The 24,883-nt window shown below is 42.4% G+C and overlaps 1 long non-coding RNA gene across 3 annotated transcripts; it reads right to left on the bottom strand.

Annotated features, from left to right (window-relative positions):
- Nucleotides 1-1,426: 1,426 nt before the first annotated feature.
- Nucleotides 1,427-12,951, bottom strand: LOC146194867 (uncharacterized). 3 transcript variants are annotated; one of them, XR_014705495.1, is made up of 3 exons: nucleotides 12,889-12,951; nucleotides 3,100-3,302; nucleotides 1,427-1,472 (listed from the first exon to the last, which is right to left on the bottom strand). It is a non-coding gene; the product is annotated as an uncharacterized LOC146194867 (long non-coding RNA). The 3 variants fall into 3 exon arrangements; XR_014705497.1 differs by lacking the exon at nucleotides 12,889-12,951 and adding an exon at nucleotides 9,097-9,189; XR_014705496.1 differs by lacking the exon at nucleotides 1,427-1,472 and having other exon boundaries at nucleotides 2,725-3,302.
- Between the last annotated feature and the right edge of the window lie 11,932 nt (nucleotides 12,952-24,883).

Below are 24,883 nucleotides of genomic sequence, written 5' to 3'. Positions count from 1 at the left end.
CTTGGGTCGGTGAAAACCATAAGCATGTATTCGCAAGCGTTTCTCCCAAGGGTGATATAAAAAAAATATTCAGCGCGCTGTTTAGGCCAAATTGACGCAGAATATGGAGGTAGACGCCTATTAGTAAGCAACAAAAATTGTAAACCCAATTGCTCTGCACAAATATACAGAAACATAAACTGGATGCGAGTGCAATATACGTACGTCCAAATAATGAGATTGACAATGCAAAGGATCGAAATTGGACACTAGAAAGGGGCGCCCTAAGCGCGTTCAAAATTATCCTAGTTCGAATTCTTCTTCTGGACATGTAGCTTCAAAACTGTCTCAACTTCCCTCCGGCTCTTTTAGTTGTTTCCGCCGCCGGATATACTCTGAAGTGCACAAGAGAATATTTCGGTCGCGTGCGTGGTGCTTCCTCTCTTGGTAGCGATTTGGAATTTATTTGCAAGGTCAACTCTTCTCAAACGTAAAAAGAATTTGACGGTCACGCATTTTTCCTTACTTTTGTAATTTACGAACTTCAACTTCTGAGGCTGGGCACGCGCGAACTAACAAAAAAACAAGGGTTGTCATTGCTCGAAATTGACTTCATTTGTTCCTCGTTATCATATACGAATAACGTTTGATAAAGCTAAGATTTTGTGATCACTGGAACTGTCATTTTACACTGCTACAACTATTACGCCTGCTCATATAATTTCTACGCATATTATAGAACTATACCATAAACTGTGATGTCATGGTTGCAGATCGCAAAACCAGAGTATGAAGTAGGAAACAGAGACGTTGATTTGAGTTACGGTTGTGACGAATCCTCAAGGCATAATGTTTATATATTGCTTAACTATATATTTCTGGATAACGCAAACTTGCTATTTGGAATGCATTTTCGCAATGCTCTTGTACAAAATTTTAAACAGGATATTGCGTTGACTATGTAACACTAACTCGCCCACGCTTCCACTCCACCCTATTGGAAAACGCAGTGTCACTGGGAGACACTGGGCCAGTGTCATACCTGATTATCGGACCAGTGTGGCACTGCATATTGGCACACTGGCCTACACTGGCATGCTGGCCTACACTGGCGTGCTGGCCTACACTGGCATGCTGGAATACACTGGCATGCTGGAATACACTGGCATGCTGGACTACACTGGCATATGGCCTACACTGGCACAATGGGTGACACTGCTGGCACACTGGCAGTAGCTAGCCAGCATACAGACCACACGTGATACTAGCATGCAGGACAGAATACACCCTGCACAGAAGCGGGTGATGCCCTGTTCCCATTGACTGTAACGTAGAGCTTCGCATGATATATGCAATTTTATTTTCACACATTTCCTTCTGACGGCCCACACGACTGACTTCTGCAAACATATCATCAATGGCTTTTCGGTCCGAGATCCTTTTGTCAGTCGACATGTCACTTCGGTTTTCAGTGACCACCTTTTGTATTAGATCTAAAAAAAAGAGAAGATATGCATAAGTAACAGAAGCAAAATGGTGTTTAAGGTCATGGTTCGGAATTACACTGTTGATCTGCCACTAATTTTATCATTCATTTCACAGGGGTGCAATAGAAGAAATAGGATTTGTAGCAATTTTTGGAGCAGCAAAATCCGTATTTGGAGCAGCTCATAGGAGAAAAAAAAACCTGCACTTTGCAGAATGAATTTAAATTTTGAAGCCATTAGCCAGAAAAGAAACCTTACCTTCGGGGCAAACAAACAAAAAATATGTGAATATCGGACCGTATGGATGTGATCCAAAGGAAATCTAGCAAGGGCCACCTATTACAGGCGCTTGGCATATTTCGTTCCAGAATCTGGCGTGCACCTCTTTCTGTAAGCATTTTGTACCGCAAGGCGTGGCATCAAACAAAAAAAGAATGTTAGCCATACAACCAAGGTTAATTTTTCAAAAAAGAAAGGATACAAAAAGCTAAAGAATGTGCTTTTTTTTGCATCTAGCGCGGATTGACAATCTCATTCAGAGATTCTTGCTTGCAAGACTTTTAAAACAATATTTTACTGTCTGCAAAATTCATAGCTTGTGTCGCGCGATGACAGCTCCAGTCGAGATTCAAAGCCATCAGCCTGCTATCAGCCTGTGCTTAAATGCGAGCGCAGTACCAAAAACAAAAATCTTCATTCAAAAGCACAAAAAAAAGCAACCGAAAGGCGAAAGGGCAAATGCCAAAAGCAGATAGGAAATCAAGTCGTATATATTCGTATAAGCAAGGCTATATACTTCGTGCACAGAGCAATTTAGATGTTCCGGCATCCATAAATGTTAATTCTGACAGTCTTGGGCTACATTGTGGTGTTATGGAATTCAAAATTTGGCTGCTGCGCGTTTCCCGACATGCCGATGCCTTCCCTCCACCCCACCCCCCAATTTATTATCACCAACAGAAGCCATAACTGATGCATCTCCTACACTATCTGACGGGAAAGTGAGTCTTGAGTCTATCAACTAGACTGATTAAAAACAACCTTGCTGCACATGAATAGCCCAACAAAGTACAGAAAACTACCAGAAGCGACATAAAAAAAAACAAGATACACCCATTAAAAGCATGCGGTGCTTAAAACAAAGCATGGAAGTATTACTGCAAAATCAAAAATACTACCACGCCCCTTTTAGCAATGCAACGCAGTAGCAGTGGTGCCTCGTTACAAATGGCTTCTATGCATTAAAAGGATACTTCACCGCACGAACTGTGACCCGTGCGTTGAAGCATCCTCAAACCGCAACAGTTCAGCGTACTCAAAGTGGAGGAAGCACGTGAATGCTAGAAAGGAAAATATGGGTAGGCGTTAGAACGGCATGAAGCCATCTCAAAATAAAAATAAAAGGCCAGTGACATGCTGGAGTGTCTGAAACGTCATGACTGGCTATATCACGGTCGCAGAAAGTTGTCTTCGAGCATGGCAAATTTTTGCGGCCGTTCGGCGCATTTTGGTGCAAATTCAGCAAGTTTTGCGCACGCAGAATTATGCTGCTGTATCAAAATGGCACAATTGGCACAGCTGTTGCAGCATTGATTTCAGCAACAAGCATAAAACGAAACCTAGTCATGATTACCATCACTTTCTCAGGGGTTGCCGGCATCTCTGGAACACTGCCTGCAGTCCTTCTGCAATGCTGGCCCGTGAGGCTTCTCTCTCAACTCCGCAGGTGTCCAGAAATACCATCACCATTTCCCGCTCCACTTTTGTCTCATTTTTCTTGCTTGTGATAAATTGAACTTTTCTCTCGTTGATGTACAGATTCGACCCAAAGTGAACCTGCAAGCACAAAATTGGCACACATAAAATATGTATATATAGAGGGTGGAAAAAAGAGGCACAGTCATCCATAATGAGAATTTGCAACACTAAGATGAGTTCAAAAAGTACTTCAGTGGTTATTTATGTGGTTTAACATCACAAAGTGACTCAGGCTATAAGAGACGCCACAGTGGAAGGCTCCAGAAATTTATACCACCTAGGGTTCTTCCGCATGCAAGGCATCGCACAGCACAGTGGCGCCTTGCTTTTCACAAACTGTGCCCACTGCCACCAGAATTCGATCCTGCATCCTTGAGTTCAGCAGTCGTCGCCCGGAATCAGATCGCGGACAGCCAATTGCAGAAGGCTTTGAGGTATTCAACTTCCGTTTTGGCCTTTTTTGCGACAAGTTTTTCTATAATCTGTTTTGCACGAAGGAAGATCCTGCAGACGATCACTTCATCTCGTCCATGCGCATACGAGGGCATCGAGTCGATTGATTGGTAGGGTAATAAGGGAAAACAAAGGTTATAGAGTGGCTAGATATTGTTTACTTTCGAAAGGAGCTGGACAAAGTCACTGCTTGCAATGGAAGTCTGCATCGATGTGCAGGAGCACACCACGCACCAATGTGGTGTTTCCATTAGAAACCAGATGTGTTACATGAAATTTCATCAGTGTTATATCGTGCTTCATGCTGTTAAGTGTTAGAAATGGAGTATTAGCCTAACTGTACTTCCCTAGACCAAACCGCGAGGCAGCAGTAACAGAGCAACGCTGAAAATGCGCTGCTCTGTTGCAGTCCCGTTTGTGCGGTGTGCACCAGTGGCAACGACAGGAGTTAGCGCAGTGATGGCACGACTCATCGCCAAGGATTGTCGCTTCACATGGTTACGACTTAAATGTTAGCTCCTTTAAATGGCTTAATATTGCTTCAATAACATTCCCCATCCAGCTTGGCACGGGAAAATGCTGTGCATTCTAGACACTTATCGCACTATGGCTGTATTCGCACTTTTGCAGATGTTGCATGTGTTCGTGATCAGGGTGTCCGGCCCGGCCCACCCAAGATAAATATACCTGGGCCCAGACCAAGCCCAAGGGCTTCTGAGCAGCCCCAGCCCGTGCACAGCTCTAGAACCTACCTTAACTATAAAGCAGGTTTGGGGGTGCAGGTTAACTGCAAATTTTTTTCCAGGGGGAAGGGGGAGGCAGTGGTCACTGCACAACAATGTAGTCCATGTAGTCCGCCATTCTCATAGCCATCAACGCTTGTCAAACAGATAAGGAGCCAACAGAAGGCAGAGGCAAATCCACATCCATAGCATAGTCTTTATTCTCCATGCCATTGGTCGCTTTGTTCTGCCAGCAGTTCTTAGGCCTTTTGCAAGGTGCTGTTTCAACACCCTATCAACACAGTTTGCACTGATAGCCTTTATTTTGGTGCCATGAGTGCGACTCGGCAGCAGTCTTTCACAGCGAAAAACAAGCTAAAGTTTACGAACCAGTTTTTTTTTACCCTCACGACTGCTAGCGCGCTCCTGCTCTCGACACTAGGCAACATCTGTCAGGCGCGCGTGACAGGGGACTGCAGGACTGTGGGTCATGCGGATGCCCCGTGTTGAATAAGTGTTTGTGAGCGATCATTCTTCAATGCTGTCGTTAACGCACTGTACCGCTTATGCATGGAGGTGTATGCTGTGTCTCGCTACTCATACCTGTACCTGTTCCAGAGAGTACAACAGCATTTTAAAGCGCACTGTTCTTTTCTTGAAGCAATATACGAAGGTAGTCGACCATGCAGGTTGCAAACTGTAAATCGCCGTTTATGTGCAGTGGCGGCGTTTTTTTCTGAGAGTGCCCTTCGCATAATTCACACGTTTCGCTTTTTACTTTTTTGATTCTGCGAATGAGAATGTAAAATTTTGGACCGGACTCCATGATGTGAGATGTAACCAGATCTGAGAGCTTCGCACTGAAGGTTGCTTAGGCAAAACGCGTTTTCAGCCACCAGTGGTTTGTCTTTGGCTTTCGTTTGCCGTTCCTTAACAGCAGTGTAAGTCTGACCATGGGCGACTTGGTAATCCAAGAGAGTGCAGACAGCGCAAAAAAAAAATGCTAGCACAAAAGCTTTTTTTTTATGGTGCTGTGTGCAATTTGACTGTAAGCAATACAAATTGTTATTTCCTTATTACAGAGAAAAGTATGCATGCAAAACATTTGAGCGGAATAGCTTTTTGCTGTCAGCAACTCCCCGAGACACAACACAATTTCATTACATGCTTTGACCTGGCCCAAATGGCTAAACAGCTCTTTCACACACACTGAAAGCACTGAAATAGAATATACTTGTATTCAGCTGCTACTGTGTTAATATTTGTTCAAAACTTAAAAGAAATAGAGAAACTGTGTTGTGTCCTCTAGCGGTGGCTGTGGATAGGGCTCTTCACTGCCGAGCCAGAAGACATGGGTTCGATCACGGAAGCTATGGCCGCTCTTCGATGAAGATGAAGGCGCTTGTGATGTCATGTGATGTGTTGTGTGATGTCAGCGCGCGTTAAAGAACCCCAGGTATTTGCTAAATTTCCGGAGCACTTCACTACGGCGTACCTCATTGCCGATGCCACTTTTGGATGCTAAACTCCATATACCACTGATAACCGAGTTGTCATGCTCCAGTTAGCATTTCTTTGCTGCAGTTTCTTCCTTTGGCATGTACAAAAATGCTTGAAACGCAGGCATTACGGTTTGATAGGCACTAGATTTTCCAGGGATAAAATGAAACGATCCTAATGTGGTGGTATGTATAAAGCACAAAAAAAACTTGCCTGCTGTTAGCCTGTCGACTCAGATGCGCACACCGCGATAATTTGTTGGTGTTAATGGCACACACCACGCTAACAACAGCACAGCGCAATTGGTGAGGTTCGAAATGGCTGGTATGAAGGAAGAGCTCACTAGAAGTGAAATTATATGCGAGTCGTATGCAAGAGTAATGGTTTGGTTTGGTTCGTGGGGTTTAACGTCCCAAAGCGACTCAGGCTATGAGAGACGCCGCAGTGGAGTACTCCGGAAATTTAGAGCACCTAAAGGTTCTTTAACGTGCACTGACATCGCACAGCACAACGGGCGCCTTGCTTTTCGCCTCTATCGAAAAGCGGCCGTTGACGGCCGGGATACGATCTCGCATCCTTGGGAACAGTATTGAACAGTATTCGAGCGCCATAACCACTGCGCCACCCCAGCGGGGTGCAAGAGTAATGCTTGCAATTGTTCAGACATTTTGTCATCAGTAAGGCACCAAAATGACAGCATTATAGTGCAGTTGCATGCTGAGCATCAAACACAGTTAACGTGAATGTAGTACTAAATCCCACTAATAATTAGTCGATTTTAACTTTACGACAATGAAAATAAACTTGCTCCAACACAATCATGCCATGAAAATATTTTTGGCAATTTTGTCTAGCTCCCGAACGCTAGCTGAACATGGCTACTGAACAGGCACGGTCCCGCCGTCCCCAAGGAAGTGTCCACGTGGCGGCGCGCCGGCAAAAAATGGCCGCGCCCGGGAGCAGCTATAAATCTGGTCTATAGCCACTGGAAATTTGCAACAAAGCTGCAGCAAAACAAAATGACGTCGAAGAGTTGTGCATTCGCAAGTGGAGGAAGACAAAAAAAAAAAATCTTGAAAGAATTACAAGCGTTTCGTGGCCTGAAGACTGGATTCCATTCCGTCCCCCTTTATTCACTACATAGTGAAGTGTGCCTTTTTTGGAGAAAAATTAATTTTGGGTAAAAGTTAAGAATAGAGTACAGAAATGCAGGGATGTAACAGCTGAAATAGGATTTGTAACAATTTTAAGAGCAGCAAAATCTTAATTTTTGGAGTAGTAATATCCATATTTGGAGCAGCTGAACGAAAAAAAAAACTGCACTTAGCAGCAGCATGAAGTTTTGGAGCCATTAAACAGGGAGGAAACATTACTCTCGGCACAAAAAAATGAAAAGATGTGAACATCGACAGTATGAATGTGATCCAAAGGAAATCTAGAAGGGGCCATCTATCACCGGCACTTAGTATATTTCTTTTAAAAATCTGGCATGTACCTGTTTTTGTAAGTAAGCATTTTGTATTGCAAGGCATGCTATCACACTAAGAAAAAAAAAGAATGTGAGCCATAAACCCGAGGAGGTTAATTTTTCAAACTTCCGGGACTGAACAAAAAACCAAAATCTAGAGAATATTCATTCCTTTTTTTCTGCATCTAGTGCGGTTTGACGATCTTAATCATGGGATCTTATGCCCCACCGGGGTGGCGCAGACAACTATTCCCAAGGATGCGGGATCGAATTCCGGCCTTGGCGGCCGCTTTTCGAAGGGGGCAAAAAGCAAGGCGCCCGTGTGCTGTGCGATGTCAGCGCACGTTAAAGAACCCTAGGTAGTCGAAATTTCCGGCGCCCTCCACTACGGCGTCTCTCATAGCCTGAGTCGCTTTGGGGCGTTGAACTCCACAAAACACAAACAAAACAAACTTATGGGATCTTACCTTGCTCGGAAGACTCGCAAAACAATGTTTTACTGTCTATGAAATCTACAGCTTGTCTCATGCAAGTGCAGCTCCGGAGCTCAATTGGAAGCCTATGCCCAAAAGTTACCGCAGTACAAACACATAACAAAAAGCAATGCTGGTTCAAAAGAAAACGCAAACAAATACCAAATACAAGAAAAACAGCAACCAAAAGACAAAGGGGCTATACCGAAAGCAGATAAAGTGCGTAATAAGCAAATAAAAAAAAAAATTAGCGGGAATGTCTTCGGCCTGTGACTGACTCTTCCTAGAGGTTGGCAATGACGGTTTTGCCTGAATATTTTGATTAAGGGGAGCAGGGCGATGAGTCGGGATATTAAGTTAAATATTTCATGCACAGAACAGACTGCAGAAAGGGTTAACGCAGAGTGTTCAAAGCCAATCAAGATTCTTAATTATGAACTTCACTTTGAAGGCGAACAGCCAGCCACCTGTCAGAAAGGCAAATCATCCTTTGACACCATTTATATCACTCCAAGTGATGAGCGGTTGCAATAAATCTGGTTGTTCCAAGTAGCTAGATTTTCATTCAAGTACATTCAAATCTCGTTACTACAAACACGTTAACATAAATATGTTAGCAAACAGAGAGAGTCGGTGCAATGAAGTATGCACCCGATGAAGCATTGCACAAAGCGGAAGGTATAGAGGTTTTTAATCAGTCGCGTGCTGCACGCAGTAGAAGAAAATAACTTATTTCTTCAAAGGAAGCAGCTTTGAAGTTCGTGAAACATTTTCATTTCAGATCTGGCTTTTATGCATGTCTCTACTGCCAAGATACATCATTTTCATACCAAGATTAGATCACTCCCTTATAACCACTAATTTTTCAGTACCGTGATAATTCAAAATAATGAACCATTTTAGCCCAACATGATTCATAATATCGAGGTTTGGCCATGAAAATCCAGTGCCCAGAAAAATTCAAGGCATTCCACTTTTTTTCTTGCTGTGATACATGGATGCATATTATAAATGAGTAAACAGGATACTTCTAGATAGTTTCATTTTACAGATGCCTTAAAGCCATGCACCTGTCAAAATATATGAAGTCTGTGCTAGCACCACACCATACTAAAGTGCTGTTTTAGTTTTCCAGGCCATATGTAACTGCATTAAATAGGATAAGCAGAACATGTCACATCATACAACATGCACACGTTAACTAATACTCTTGAACGATCAAAAGTTACAGCCTTCTAGCTTTGTTAGGGGCTTACATTTCTTCCCGTGACTTCAAAGAGCTGAACACGAGGCGGAGAGGTGGGGGGGGGGGGGGGGGGCTGCCAACTTTCGCATGAGCCATGTTGACTGAAAGGGAAGGTGAAAAATACAGGTCAAATATGAGATACTTGTATGGACTGACATTAGCAAGTGGCACTCCAGATACCTTTTGCAATGACAATAACATGTACGGCACCTACTTCTAATAAAGTAGCCATGTATGTACAAAAGGACAAAAAGCAGGCAACAAGGTATTTATAGCGCAAAAAGCATTATAGGGTGTATGTAATAGACAGTAAAGCAACACTAGTAGCAGGTCTGGAAAAATTATATCAGCAGAGATATATCCATTGCAGGCCAAAGGCCTCTTTCATATTCTTACAATTAACCCGGTCCTCTGCTAGCTGCATCCACTTGACCCCTGTGAACTTCTTAAATTCATCCGCTCACCCAACTTTCTGCTGCACCCTGCTATGCTTTAGTTACCTTGGAATCCAATTTGTTGCCCTAGGTGACCATCGACTATCTTCTGTTTGATAAACAAGTATGTGGCAGTTTTATCAAACATTATTTACGTAGTGTCCAAAAACATCAAACAAGTATATTTAGGGTGCCTTCTATGGACACAGTAATGAGGTTGAGCCTTGTGGAAGTAAACAGTATGTGCATATTTTCATTTCTGAGGGCTTTATTTGTGGTTATGTAGGCTGCTGCTAAAATGTCTACATATAAAAAACCTCCAAAACAAGAGAATTAGAACAAAAATAAACTCAATAAGAATGAATATACATCATTCCAAGATGACATCCTCCCATTCCTTGAAAAAAAAATTGAGCAGTGCATCCTCGATTATGCCAAAATGGTAGGTGGATGCCACTGTAGGATGGCTCGAAGAGAGCTACTGAATGAACACAGTAGGTAATAAACAATGCAATCACTTATACTTAAAAGAATACAGTATACATCGAGATGAAAGTGAATGCAGGTTGTCTGGTGCCTTGTTGATGAAGGCAGCTGATGTACGATCAACGACTGTGCCAGTAACACCAACAAATTATCGCGGTTCGTTCATCGGAATCGACAGGCTAACAGCACGCAAGTTTTGTTGCGCTTTATTTATAAACAACGGAGCATTAGGATCGTTTCTTTTCATCGCTGGATAATCTAGCACCTATTAAACAGTAGTGCCTTTATGTCAAGCATGATACTTTTTTTTGATCCTGCACGTACATTGTCATACACGCCAAAGGAAGAAACTGCAGCAAAGAAATACTAGCTGGAGCATGACAACTGTTTTTATGTGGTATATGAAGTTTAGCGTCCAAAAGTGGCATCGGCTATGAGGTACGCCGTAGTGAAGTGCTCCGGAAAGTTAATGAATGCCTGGGGTTCTTTAACGTGCGCTGGCATCGCACACCACACAAGCGCCTTCAGCTTCATCTTCATCGAAGAGCTGCCATAGCTTCCGTGATCGAGCCCATGTCTTCTGGCTCAGCAGTCGAGAGCCCTATCCACAGAGCCACTCGCTGAAAGGCACAACACAGTTTCTCTATTTCTTTCAAGTTTTGAACAAATAACACAGTAGCGGCTGAATACGAATATTCTCCATTTAGATGCTTTCGGTGTATGTGAAAGATCTGTTTAGCCATTTTGGCCAGGTCGTAGCATGTAATGAAATTATGTTTTTGAGTCTTAGGCAGAAATCACAAAAAGCTACTACGCTCAACCATTGTTCATGCAGACTTCTCTTTGAAATAAGGAAATAAAAATTTGAATTGCTGTTAGTGGGAGTGCAGACCGCCCAAGCAAAAAAAAAAAGAAACATCGGAAACGTAGCTCCACATTTTTTTTTTTTGCGCTGTCTGCACTTGTGGATTGCCCAACTCGCCCAAGCGTCTGTTATAATCGGACTTAAACTCGCGTTAAGGAATGGCAAATGAAAGCCAAAAACGAACCACTGGTGGCCGAAAACACGCTTTGCCTAAGCAACCTTTAGCGTGAAGCTCGCCAATCCGGTTACATCTCACACCATGGAGTCTGGTCCAAAATTCGTAGAATCAAAGAAGTAAAAAAGCAAGACATATGCATTCAATGCTTCTGAAGGGCAGTCCGAGAAAAAAAATACGCCACTGCTGCGCATGAACGCTGATTTACAGTCCGCAACCTGCATGGTAGCCCACCTTCGTATATTGCGTCAAGAGGACAGTGCGTTTCAAAATGCTGTAGTATTATGTAGAACAAGGACAAATGTGAGTAGCAAGGCACAGCGCACACCTACATGCGTAAGTGGTAGAGCGCGTTAACCGCAGAATTTGACAACGATTGCTCACAAACACGCATATTCAACGCGAGGCGCCTGCGTGATCTGCGGTCCCGCAGTCCCCATACATACGTCGCCTGGTGTCTAGAGCAGGAGCGCGCTGGCAGCCTGCGCGTGAGGGTAAAAAAATCTGGTCTATACCAAGCAGATATGTCTGGCCAACAATAACTGTTAGCAAGGTAGCGTCCAAGCAACAAATACAAAACCAAGATCATCACTCACATCGTCCAAACAAGACAGTCACTACTCTCGCCACAGACACAAACTTAAACAAAAAATAAACATCTGCAGCTGCCACGAATTAGGTTCACATTCCCTCCCAATACCTCTAAATGTGTCCGATTTCTGAGTTTCAACAGAATAAAAAACACATCAAGGCAACCCTCCTTTCAATTGCTGATCACCTTGGCCAATCTGGTCAGCTGCAGTTCATTACAAAACACGACTGCTTTTGCACCAGCTTTCTTCCTCACAAACATAAAATTCTTAATTTATTGGGTTGCCTTCTCTTTGCATAGGCCAGCCGGAGCTGCGAAGCCCCGTTGTTTGTCAGTTTAAAGAAGACTAAGGTTATTCCTCAGAAGGTATTTAAAGTCATTGATTTTTTAGAGGAACAACCTTCGTCTTCTTCAAACTGACAAACAATGGGGCTTCACAGCTCCGGCTCATCTTCCGAGAAGTCCTCAGTAAGTCTTCAAGCTCATCCAAAAAGCATTCCTCATGCACCACACATCCCTAGCAACAACTCATAAACAGCCTTCAAGAACTGAAATTTCATTTTTGCACAAGGACAAAGAGGCATCAATGAACCATGTGCTGTCTTTCTTTTGTATCTATAACGCCTCAAAAATTTCTCTGCCAATCCTATTCCGACTCTTGCCTAATAAGAAGACCTTAGGCAATTAAAAAGAATTTTATGCTTGTGAAGAAGAAATGAACTGCAGCTGACCAGATTGGGCAAGGCAATCAGCGATTCAAATAAGGGTTCCCTTCATATGTCTTTTGTGTTGAAACTCACAAACCGGACTCATTGTTTAGATGTATTGTGCGTGAATGTGAACCTGATTCTTGGCAGCTGCAGATGTGTTTTTTTTTAGTTTGTGCCTATGTGGCTGGAGTTTTAACTCTTGTTAGAAGATGTGAGTGACAGCCTTGGTCTTGTATTTGTTGCTTGGATGCTACCTTGCTAACATTTACTATTGGCCAGACATATCTGCTTGGGATAGAAGATGTGTGCGAGTGTGCGGTACTTGAGAGTAGAGGAGGAAGTTGTGGCCGAGTGTGCAAGAGGAAATTCGGGTACAGTTTTGTATTACAGTTTGTAGTGTGTGCCTGTTTCGTGTTTGTTTCTATGTGTTTGTCTAGGCTTCACTGCAATTCTGAGTATTATGCACCAACTCACCCCATAAGCTGCTACACCACCCTTTACTGACTATCAAGGAGGTGACAAATTATGAATGTAACATACCTCATCGGGAGTTTTGAAAGATTTGAATGCCTTGAGGATGTTCTCCATCTCAATGTGATTCGCCTGGCACTTTCATTTCCTTTTCCGATTGGACATTATGAGGCCATTGAAGAAGACAAGTCGCTCACAGATTAGCGTGCAGTTGAATAGATGATCCTTCAGTTGATCAGCTCCAGCGTTCTGCTGCCACCCTCATAGTAGTCAGCTGACCTATCTATTTTCCTTTCAATAAATCTTGCTCTGTAGACATACCGGTTGTCTAAAATAGCCAGTTTGCAATGACCCCACAATGCAAAACCGTTACTCGGCAAGCACCTTTACGATTCTCAAGGAGGTGGTAGCTAATCATACTATTATAATAAAATGAACCCCAAGTGATATTGCTCATGCACTTTCACTTACTATTTAGAGGGTCACAATGTATCTAATACTGCACACATGTTAGCCTCATCTTGCAAAGCACTTTTGAATTGGTCCCTCATCCAGACAGTAAGTGTTGCATGTATAGGCTACAGCTTTAAGAAATGGACTGTCCAACTGGACCACATCACAAATAAAACTGCACTTAATAAATACCCTAACTATTATGTACAGCTCTTTTGAGCGCAGCTGGTTATGGCGTGATGACAAAAAAATCCTTACCTTAGCAGACTTGGTGACTTTACCAAGAATCAGCCTTGGCACTGGGGTCCACGATATCTTAAAAGAAGCCATCAGCTCTCGGAGACCTTCTGCATGACAACACACAAAAGACATGAGAAGAGCTCGCATAGAAGCTTTTGTTAAATGCCTGGCAAACAAGAAAATCTCATTTAACCATATCAGTGGATAGAAACTAATATGGTACGATAACCAAAATGAACACAAGTGCATGATGTATAGAATTCGTGAAACTGCTCCAACACTCTGCCCAAGTTTGCTGAGCTGTTCGTAATGGCAAAGTTATGAATTCAGGCTCGGTCATATTAGGTCCAAATATGCAATCACAAAAACTATAAGCGGTAAGGGATAAATATGTGCAGCTACATGACATAAGCTCGTGCCTTGTCTTGAAACTGTTTCCCTTCCACATGTTATTGCCAATAAGCATACAGGCAAATATGAGTTAAAACTTCCTCCTTAAAAGGTCCTCTTGTTTGTGTACAGGCACGCTGACTGAGCTCTTCCGATATATAAAACTAACAAGGGTCGTTCTGCACCAAACGACCCGGAGGTTGCACTCAACCTGATTTGTCCAAAAACATTGCCGATGACTCATCCCAAGGCATGTTTGAAAGCTTAAAATTGCTCCAAAACATTTTTCTGAGTTGAATAAAATTCAAATGTTTCAAAAAAGCGAGAAACCAAGTATCACATTCAATAAACAATAAAGCATTCAAAATATTCGAAATCTTTCCTTAAACATTGTGTAAGAAATCCTCAAAGTACATAAATTTTCATTTTGTTACAACTATTAACAAGCCTTTGGGAATTAGAAAATAGCCATATTGCTTCCCTAGATGTCATTTATAACCAATGTTACATCTAGTAAATCAGTGTATATCGAAATAGAAAACAGTTTGCAGAAAGAAGTGCATGTTGAACCATGAAGACATGTTGGTGTCAGCCTGGAAGGGTTACAGTAAAAAAAAAGAACGAACGTTAAGGCGCTAGGTAGAGCAGCTTATTGTCTTTCATTTCTGAATTTTTCATCGCGTTAACTGTTGCTTTAAGAGAGAAAGTAATTTTCGATGTCGAGCTCACTGCTGCAAGTTGCGTCGCCTTTTAGCGCCCCTTCACCGCAGAGCACAGCTGGCATGTAATAGCACACTTATCCGAAGAGCAGAGCACGCGACAGTGCGAAGTGCACACAGCTGCGGTGAGCGCTCGCACAGAGGGTGCCTCGTTCGCATGAGGGGGGTGGGGGAGTCTCATGAACACCTGTTCGACTAATCTTCCGATGTTTGCCTGAAATGCAGACCCTACTTAAGAACAATAACGTCTGGTAGCAGCGGTAAAAGCATTATACAGTAGGTCGTGGGTAAAAGCGTCGACGGCGCCTTGCACAGCGGTGAAAAGACAAGAGATAAAGCAACTTGCGGCTATAGAGCTCAAATAATTTCTTTTTGCGCTTTTATCAAGCAGTATCTCGATGAAAATTTCGGAAATGAAAAACAATATACTGTTCTGCGTAACCACCTATTGCTCGTAAGCACTGCTTGAGAGCATACAGAAGTGGAGAAAGGCTTACCACTGACGTATTCCCCGCTGCCTTCGACTGCATACTGAGACGACACAAACACTTGAGACGAGGACGGATCCACCGCTGTTAGTAAACGACGCGCGCTGTGGTCAGGGAGCAGCTGATGCCAACATGGCACGCAGGCAGAAGTAAAATACGGCAGAAAGCACAAAGATAACACAACATACAATAGGCCGTGGGCCACACAGACCGTTGACCGTTGATACACACCAGTGACCAGCGCCTGTACACACACATGCGAACTGCCAAGCAGTTACTTGTGAGTAGTAGTATCGTAGTATTGTATACAAAAGTGCAGCAATAATTAACAATCATTTTATTAATAATATAATAAAAAGTGAGCCTGTTTTTGAAAAGTTTTGAAAGCCAAAAATGGAGCATAAGTTTTCTTTTATTTTCAACCAATGGGAACCAGAAGTACCATCGGCAGCCGAGACGCGGGAAGTTTGAAATTATGGATTGTAGCGGCGTTCAAAATTGCAAACCAATCAGCCTACTATCTGTTACATATAATGGTGTTTACTAACGTAATCACAAAATTGCTAACACAATTACGACAATCTTAGACTTCAATCAAGCAAAAGATCAAGCAGGTTTTCGAAAATTTCATGTCCATATCATCAATCAGGTGAATGCAAAATGCTAGGAATATAATAACCAATTAAGCTACCAGCCCTTATACATAGCATTCATTGATTACGAAAAAGCATTTGACTTAGTAAAAACCTCGAGAGTCATGCAGGCATTGTGAAATCAGGTTGCAGACGAGCCGTTTGTAAAAGTACTGGATTAAGATATATATAGCGGCTGTTCAGTAACCATAAGTAATACACTCTGAAGGGCTGGTTCGTTCATACTAATTGAACGGGTAAAACTGCGCAAAATAGACAGGACGTAAAAAACACACAGGCACGAACAAGGCGCAGACGCAGTTTTACCCGTTCAATCAGTAACCATAGTTCTGCATAAAAAAGTAACAAAATTCCCATATAAAAAGGTACTACGCAAGGAGACACGACCTACGCAGTACTGTTCACAGCTTACTAAGAGGAAGTATTCAGAGACTTGGAATGGGAGCAGTTGATAGGGGCGGATGTCAGTAATCTGCAATTCTCGAATCGCGGTAATCTGCGAAGTAGCTCACGGGATGAACTGCAAAGAAGGATGATGACCGAGACTGGAAAAACAGAAAGGTAGGCTCCAAAATCAACATGCACAAGATTAAGGTAATGTTCAACAGCCTCGGGAAGGTAGGTTCACAATAGGTAGCGAAGCACTGGAAGTAGTAGGCAAATATATCTAAGGGAACAAAATGTAGCGCACCAAGACAAGGACAGAGAAAGAAGACACACACAGCGCTGTCCTTGTCTTGGTGCGCTACATTTTGTTCCCTTCGATCATGTACCAACAAGCCCAAGTATCTACTTTTCTGAAATGTATCTACTTTGGACAGGTAGTAACCGCATCCAGACCATGGAAGGGAAATAACTAGGAGAATAAGATTGGGATGGAGCGCATTTGGCAAATATTCGCAGATTATGACTAGCAGCTTACCGGTATCACCCAGGAAGTATACAACAGCTGCATCTTACCTTACTCACTTTTGCGGCTGAAATGTGGAGGCTAATGAAAAGGGTTCTTTAAGAGAGTTAACTGCTGAGCTAGTTGGCTGTCACACATAATTACAAGGTATCGAGTGCAATACAAATACACACAAGAAAGAGTTCAACATGGGCACCCATGGTGTCCTCTTTCTTGTGTGTGTTTGTGTTGCACAGAATACCCTGTAAAAAGGTTCTTCTTAAGTTGAGGACAACGCAGGGGGCTATGGAACGAAAAATGATAGGTGTAACGTTAAGAGAAAGGAAGCACGTAGAGTGGGTCAGAGAAATAACTCGAGTTAATGACATTCTAGAGGAAGTAATGAAGAAAAGAGCATGGGCAGGGCAGGTTGTGCTAAAAGAGGACAACCGATCGTCGTTAAGGGTAACAGATTGGATTCCAAGGGAAAGAAAGCGTAGCAGGTGGCAACAGGAAGTTTGGTGGGTGGAAGTGGTTAAGGAAGTTCGCATGGGTTAAGTGGATGCAGTTAGCACATGACCGGGTAAATTGGAGGAATAGGGGAGAGGTATTTGCCCTGCAGTAGGTATAGTCTGGCTAATTATGATGATTATGACCGATGTCCAAACTTGGGAACAGTGGTGAATGTAAAGGTTGCGTTATCCTGGGCACACAGCAGTAAATTGGCTCTGAAGGTATATTGACCGTGTCAAAGAGTGCACCTATGTACAACACATGCAGTGGTGTGCACAAACTAGGTGCGAGAATTGCTGGTTAGTTTTTTGTGAAGTGCATCTAGCTTGGCATCCATAGAAGATGGTTTGGTTTGGTTTTGGGGTTTAACGTCCCAAAGCGACTCAGGCTATGAGAGACGCCGTTGTGGAGGACTCCGGAAATTTCGACCACCTGGGGTTCTTTAACGTGCACTGACATCGCACAGCACACAGGCGCTTAGCTTTTCGCCTCCATCGAAAAGCGGCCGCCGAGGCCGGGATTCGATCCCGCGTCCTTGGGCACAGTAGTCGAGCGCCCTAACCACTGCGCCACCCCGGCGGGGCGCATCCATAGAAGAGTATTTGCAGTTTTGCTACTAAGTTGCAGAAGCTTGGTACTCAGGGTGACTTTTTGTAATGCAGCAAGCCAATTTAAATGATCACAGGGACACGCCTTCTCTTTTTAACTTGTGTTCTTCTTTTTCATGTTGAAACAGATCAATATGAAATGATATGGGACAACACGGCATGTCGCACTTATCTCTAACTTGCATACAGGTTTTGCGACGCAGTTTGTGTTTGATTCGAAATAATTTCGACCATCTAGGGTTTTTGAATATGTGTTACTAGCATTTTGCCGCACATAAAAACTCTGCTTCTTTTGAAACGTAATGTCTGTAGGTAAGATTTTGTCATGGAGCTTTTAAAGCTACTGAATTTCATGACCATAAGTTTTTTGGTACTAATTAAAATGAAACAGTATAATGTTTCTAATCCATATCAGCTAATTAAAAGAACCATTTTATTTGTATATCCTGATATTATTAAGGGGAAAATTCCTTTTTGTGCCAGAATGCAAATCACAAAACCATGTTGTTTACGGTTGGCACCACATTTAATTGTGTGCTTTCTGAGTTTGCTGGTTGGTTTGTGGGATTTAACGTCCCAAAGCGACTCAAGCTGTACAAGATGCTGTAGTGGAGGAGTCAGAAAATTTAGACCATTTGGGGTTTTTTAACGTCACTGACATCACACAGCCTATGGGCGCCTTGCTTTTTGCCTCTCGAAAAGAGGCCGCCGTGGCTGTGATTTGATCCTGCATCCTTGGCCACAGAAGTCGAGCACTCTAACCACTCTGAATTAAGTCCTGGACACAAGCATTCTTTCAGGAGTTGTGCAGTATGTTTTGTAAGATTTTCTTTGTTTTGGAACAAAGAAGCTGTTCATGCTGTAGAACAAACTTAGTTGGTACACCTTTTCTCTATGCAGTGCATTCGATTTATGCACAAAAAGTTTTGGTTTGAAACAGGTGCAGATTTTATTTCTTAATTGTGAACTTATCAACAGTTAAAATCCTTTATGCAGTACCTAGACAATTCAAGCTGAAACTGCATCTACAAGTTCTATTTTTTATCTTGCTAATGGCTGTTCCATTGCTGTTCTTATGCTTCTGCTTTATCCATGTGGTGCATTGCTAGAGGGAGGAGGTATTTCTGCATTATACAATATTTCCATAGGTTAGCAGTGCAGTGCTACAAATCAAACCATCTCGAATAACAAAGTCGACATGTAATTTAGGTTCGGTGTTGTCCAAAGATTTTTTTTTCTTTGCTTTGAGAAGTGAAATGGATGAATGCTAATGAATGCTTGCTTTCCTACAAAATACTACTAGAATAATTATACACTGGAGATGCTGCCTGACAGAGTAATGGTGATTAATGTTGAGTGCAGCATTTATCTACATCTGAAAGCAGCTATTCTTTGATGTTTTCAATGAAATCTGTCAATGGTTTTCTGGCTCAAACTTCTTTCTCTTTTGAACAAGAGCCTACAGAGCCCTTGTAATTATCTCATGCATATCATAGTGAAAATCAGAATAGTGGGCGTGGAATAATAATTAGCTGTTTAATTATCAGGACCTGCACATTGGAAGCAGCACTGCCAGTGCGGATATGGTTGTGCCTTGTACTGATGCAGAGCTGTGAGGCTGGAGCAAACAGGTTTACCAAGCAAAGCCCTGTTTGCGATAGTATAGAAGTATCTGGTACTAAGTAGATTTATGGTGACACTTGAAAAAATAAATATGATTATGTACACGTGAACCATATATTGACACTGACCTTGAAATGACAGAATTTTTTCAGGTTCATTTCTGGTTTGCATCTGTTTGCACATGGTGACCGCTTAGAAGTGCCCGCACTCTTGGCGCTAATCTAGAACTCACGAAAGTACTCTCGTAAGGAGAAATTCAGGCTCGATAGTTATCTAGTCTTCCTCAAACATCCCTGTTGCAGCGGAGCACACCTTTGCCTCGGCAGGCGCGACGGGCGGGGAATTCTCTAGACCTCAAACAGATTCAACATACATTTGCTGTAGCTGTGCAGTGAATATAAAAAGGCTGTGGCTAAAGGTACATACGTCGGACGGACCCGATCAATGGCTTTAAAGGTACTACACCCGACGTACTCGGTGTGTTTTTCTTCGGGATCGTCGGAAAAGCCTGACAGATCCGGGAAATATATCTCACGGACCCGATCGGTGGTGTTTACGTCCGGCGGACACGATGCGTTTTTTCTCCGGGATACGTCGGAAAACCAGAACGGATCTGAGGTCCTCGGATGTGTGATTGTAGCAATGGGTGATAGACTACGTGATGGCCTGATAGGTTTACGTGTTTTGGGCCGCGGCAGAGAAGCACAAGCGCATATGTAATCGTTGAGGCTATATGGTACCGATGACGACCAGCCCGAGGCCCGCACGCCTGCTCATTTGGTTGGTTATCCTGTGGATTATCGTCTACGATGGCAGTTTTGTAGTTTCGATTCTTCAAAGTTTTCTCACTTCCATCAGTGATCAAATGCGTCACGTAACGCGTCGCTTTCTGCTGATGCTTTGCGGTGCTGCAAGTTGTATACAGACAAGCGGCGCTGAAAAAGCTGCTGGGTACCGCCTGCGTGTCTCTAGTCCACCGTGATCTAATACAAGCATCGCGTCATTTTTGTTTGCTGTATGGCTGGAGGTATAGGCGCCGGTTTGTGCTTTTCGTGAGATGCGTGATGTCCGGACCACGGTCTGGACTACATCCTGCGAGAGTGCTGTGATGAACGTGCGCTGAGCGTATTCACCACGACCTACTGTATTATACAGTAGGTCGTGGTATTCACATGGTGTTCACTTATGATCGCCGATGTTCCACGTGCATGTCAGTGTTTATTCAGTGGAAAGTCCGAAAATGTCGCGTAAAGAGAGCATCGTAATCTTATTGACGCGCGCTGTGCAACAGTCAGACCAAAATAAGTGATCGACAATTTATCAGACTGCATTACGGTGCTTAAAACTCGGAAAATGGGCTATTTCTACAAAGTACACGCCTATTGTTTTGAAGCTTGCAAAAAGCATTGAACGGCAATACTTTAACCTGGCGTTGCACAAAGTTGGGAATGCACATGATGTAGTTTTCGCATGTTGGAGTGGACAGAAAAATAAGTGCTCAGCACCCCCATGATGCGCATTACTACAGGTGAAAATAATAGCTGCCAGGCACAGCACCTTCCTTCAGGCTTTGTGCTGTTATTGAAGGCCACTTCATCATTAATAAAGGAACAAATGTGCTTTATATGTGTTAATGACTAGTCCTGTATTGTGTGTTTTTTTTTAGGTTTTCCTTAATTTTTTTTTTCTTGCTTTGTCAAGCTAGGCAAACGTAAATGGCACACGTTAAGCTTGTCAGTCCAAAGCTGAACATGAATATCTGCCTTGCATGTGACGGCTGTAATGCTGGAGAGGTTACACACTGCGACGTCTTAGCATTGCGTTCTTAGCCCGACATCGTGATATTTAACCCCAGTGATGGCAGCCGCACTTTGGTGGAGGCGAAATGCAAACACATCTATTTGCTGCGATATGTCAATGCAAGGTACAAAGCCCAAGCAGTTAATCTGGAACCCTCCACTGCAGTATTCTTCATATATGTCACTTTAGGATGTGACACCACATACCATTTGTAGGATGTGCATTTATTTAGGTTTTGTAACCTCTCATTCATGTTGTGCAACATTTGGCTAATTATGGTTCTGGAACAGTTGTTGAAGATAAAACCGAAGCAGTTCTTGGATTAATTTGCTAATAGCACTTCTTTGAAGCTTGCATCAATGCTGGACAGCTCAAATAGCAAGCAGTTGAATAACAGGAGTGATGTAAAGGATGTATTTCAGTTCTGACAAATGGAACGTAATGGTCCCCTCCATGCATGCACAGGTGCCCTTAGACAAATACATAATTGGGCGTGGGATTGTGACACATACCAAGGGTTTACAGAAGGCCGTGTGGAGCCAATGTGGCATTCTTCATGAAGGCTAAAATAAAATTGTAGAACACATGCTGTCCCATGCAGAAAAAACTGGTCGTTTTGTGTATGATTAATTGACTATGAATAGCATCTTACTCAGACAGTGATGTGATATATAATATATGGTTTAGCATCCCAAAACAACTATGACTATAAGGGACGCAATATTTGAGGGCTCAGGTATAATTTTAACCACCTGGGGTTCTTTTACAAGCAATGGCACCACACGGTGCATGATAGCCTATTGTTTTGCCTCTACTGAAATGTCTACTGCGGCTGGAATCAAATCTGCATCTATGGGTTCAACAGCCGAGCGCTCTTAACTACTGAGCCAACAAGATGGGGTCTAGTAACAAAAAGCATGCCATTACATTTCCTTCAAGCCTGTGGAGTTCTTTACAGAACTAATGTATACATGAAGAAGGAAATAGCAAAAAACACTAGTTTTATTGCACATTATATTCACATTTCAGCAAACATTCACTAAAAGGAAATTTCTCACAATGTTTGCATGGAAACTATGAACATTTTACAAAAGCAATATGATACACTTACGGCACTCAAATTGTTAATGGGTAAGGTTGCATCTATGCTACTACACTGCACTTCTCACAAGACCACAAGTTCCATCAACTTTGGCCAATCACTTGATCAAACTAACGGAGACAGATGTCGCACACGACAGTTGATCGTCTCGCAACACATCTCTGCATTCGTTGCATTTCAATTTCATGCCTTTCCGCTAAGATTCGACTTTTGCTAGCACTTATTTACGGGATCAACCTCCTCGTAATTGATAGTCTTAGGCATTCTTGATGCTATTATTTTGACATCCTCCTTACCTAGAAGAACGAAGAAAATGACTTAAGCTTTGAGTAGACAAAAATTAGGGAGATTCCTAACCTCCACCTGTAAGGGTATGATGTGCCAGTGTTAATGACTCTTGTCTGCGGATGCCACTGTGGATTCCCATTAATGTACACCCGTGAGCAAAAGTGGCATACTCCACGCAAACCATAACGATTCATTTTTTTCAGCATAACAAAATGTGCCACACAAAATTGCTTGGGCAAGATGGCAAGTATATCAAGAAGGATACGTAATGCATATCTCAGAAATAACTGCTTCTCTGTCGGAAAAATCTGGTGGGCAGTTTTCTTGCAGCGTGTGGAGTATACCACTTTTGCTCACAACTGTATATGCCCTTTGCTACACACTTAATCACTAATTCCTTAATTCATGTCTCTGTTATCTCACACATACTCATTAGCATGCAGTCATAGGCTGCCGTGTTATGTGAAAGACAACTTGACGGAGACCTCTGTAAGGCTTGTGTTAACCAAACTGTACAAATATGCCTACATGGCCTAGGAGTAACCTTTCTTACTTGGAGCTGAAACGTCTCAGAACAAATTTCAAGATGTAACTTTGCAAGCTCGAGTTAGCAGCTCCTGCCATATTGTGTGGCATCGTGGCACTTTTGGCTTGTGCACAAGGTATGTTTGTAAATCATGCTGGTTAACATGCATGAAAAAGACATTTTTGCACAAAAATTGGTGGCAAATAGTCAAGTGGTGCACTGGATGTTTTGAAATGTGTACCTTTATTTTTGCAAGGGCAGCATCATCACATAACATGATCAAGAGTTCTGTCAGTGCTTGTGGTTACATGGCACGACCACCTCAGGGGGCGATTGTTGTTACAAGACCTCTTCTAACAGTGTGCTGACACCATTCCACTGTGCGCTCAATATATAATATATATATATATATATATATATATATATATATATATATATATATATATATATATATATATATATATATATATATATATATATATATGCATACCTTAGATAGCTAATGGTTGTGAGTCTCATTTATTTCTATGACTTGAAAGAAGTTCCTGTCGTCAGAAGCCGTACACTTTATGAACGCTGGACAGCTGTCTTCAAAGGCGCTGAAGAGAAATAACCGGTTAACCTAGCTGCAATGCTAAATTACAGAGGTTGAATATACTGCATAAAAATACCAAGAAGCTTTTACAAAGAAATTTGAGAGTGAAATTGCAGAATGATTGGAACATTGAAATAAACAACAAACTAAACTTAGTCAAACCTATCATCGAGGAATGGAAATCATGCTGTCATCAAAAACACATCATGGAGGACATTTTAGGCCGTCTTTACAAAAGACACACCCACACCTGACACAGAGCTTCATAGTTATGAAAGCAATAAACCATAGAAAGCAATAAAGAAAGCAATAACTAGCAATAAACCATATCTTACTTTCATATGCACCAGACGCGAGAAATTAAGAAGAAAACATTTTCTACAATTTTGCAACAGATCCCTTTCCATTCCAGTATAATCCTACGAGGAAGTGCACTAGTCCAAATTCCCTGCATTTTCCGTTTCCTAAAGGAAGCAATGTTCCTAAACAAGCTGCATCCTAAAGAACATTTTAGTCATTATGCAGAAAAAAAAAATACATTATACCTTGTTTTTAGTGCATGGCAGCATTAGTCGCTTATGTGCCATAAAAATCAACACAACGCTGTTAGGTATACCTTGGTTAGCTATACTATATGAGAAGCCTTTGATCTGGTGTGGTCTATTCACATGACAGCTCTGTCATGCAGCTCTAATGTCCTAGCAATCGGAAAGTAACCTTTGGCAATTCTACAGATCTCTAAAGACGTGCGGGTGTTTGGTTTTGACTGGAGTGCTCAATTGTTTTGTCAACGTCTGCCCACTTTTTTTGTTGAAGACAACCTGGAATGAAAGTGTTAAATAGAAGAACCCCCCCTCCCCCCCCCCCCCCCGAATGGTTTATTGCTAGTTCATCTCCACTCTTTGCATATTGGTAATTGTCCTCTTTCATAAGTATGAAGCTAGCTGTGGATGTGTCTTCTGCGAAAATGATCTAAAATGCCCTCTTGGTGTGTTTGTGATGACTGTCTAATTTTTTAAAACATTTTTTGAATATTTTTGAACATTTAGCACGTTTCTGAAGGCGTTGTTTATCATTACGGAGCCCACAAAAACCAGCTGAATGTCAAACGCCGCCTAGGTTGACTTTCTAGCAAGACAGCAGTGTGGCGTGGAAAGTCGCTCTGCTGGTCCAGCGC

The sequence above is a fragment of the Amblyomma maculatum genome, chromosome 3 (assembly GCF_055883805.1).
Source record: "Amblyomma maculatum isolate TAMU_Amacu chromosome 3, ASM5588380v1, whole genome shotgun sequence".
NCBI classification, from domain to species: domain Eukaryota; kingdom Metazoa; phylum Arthropoda; class Arachnida; order Ixodida; family Ixodidae; genus Amblyomma; species Amblyomma maculatum.
This window is presented reverse-complemented; position numbering and strand designations above follow the sequence as displayed.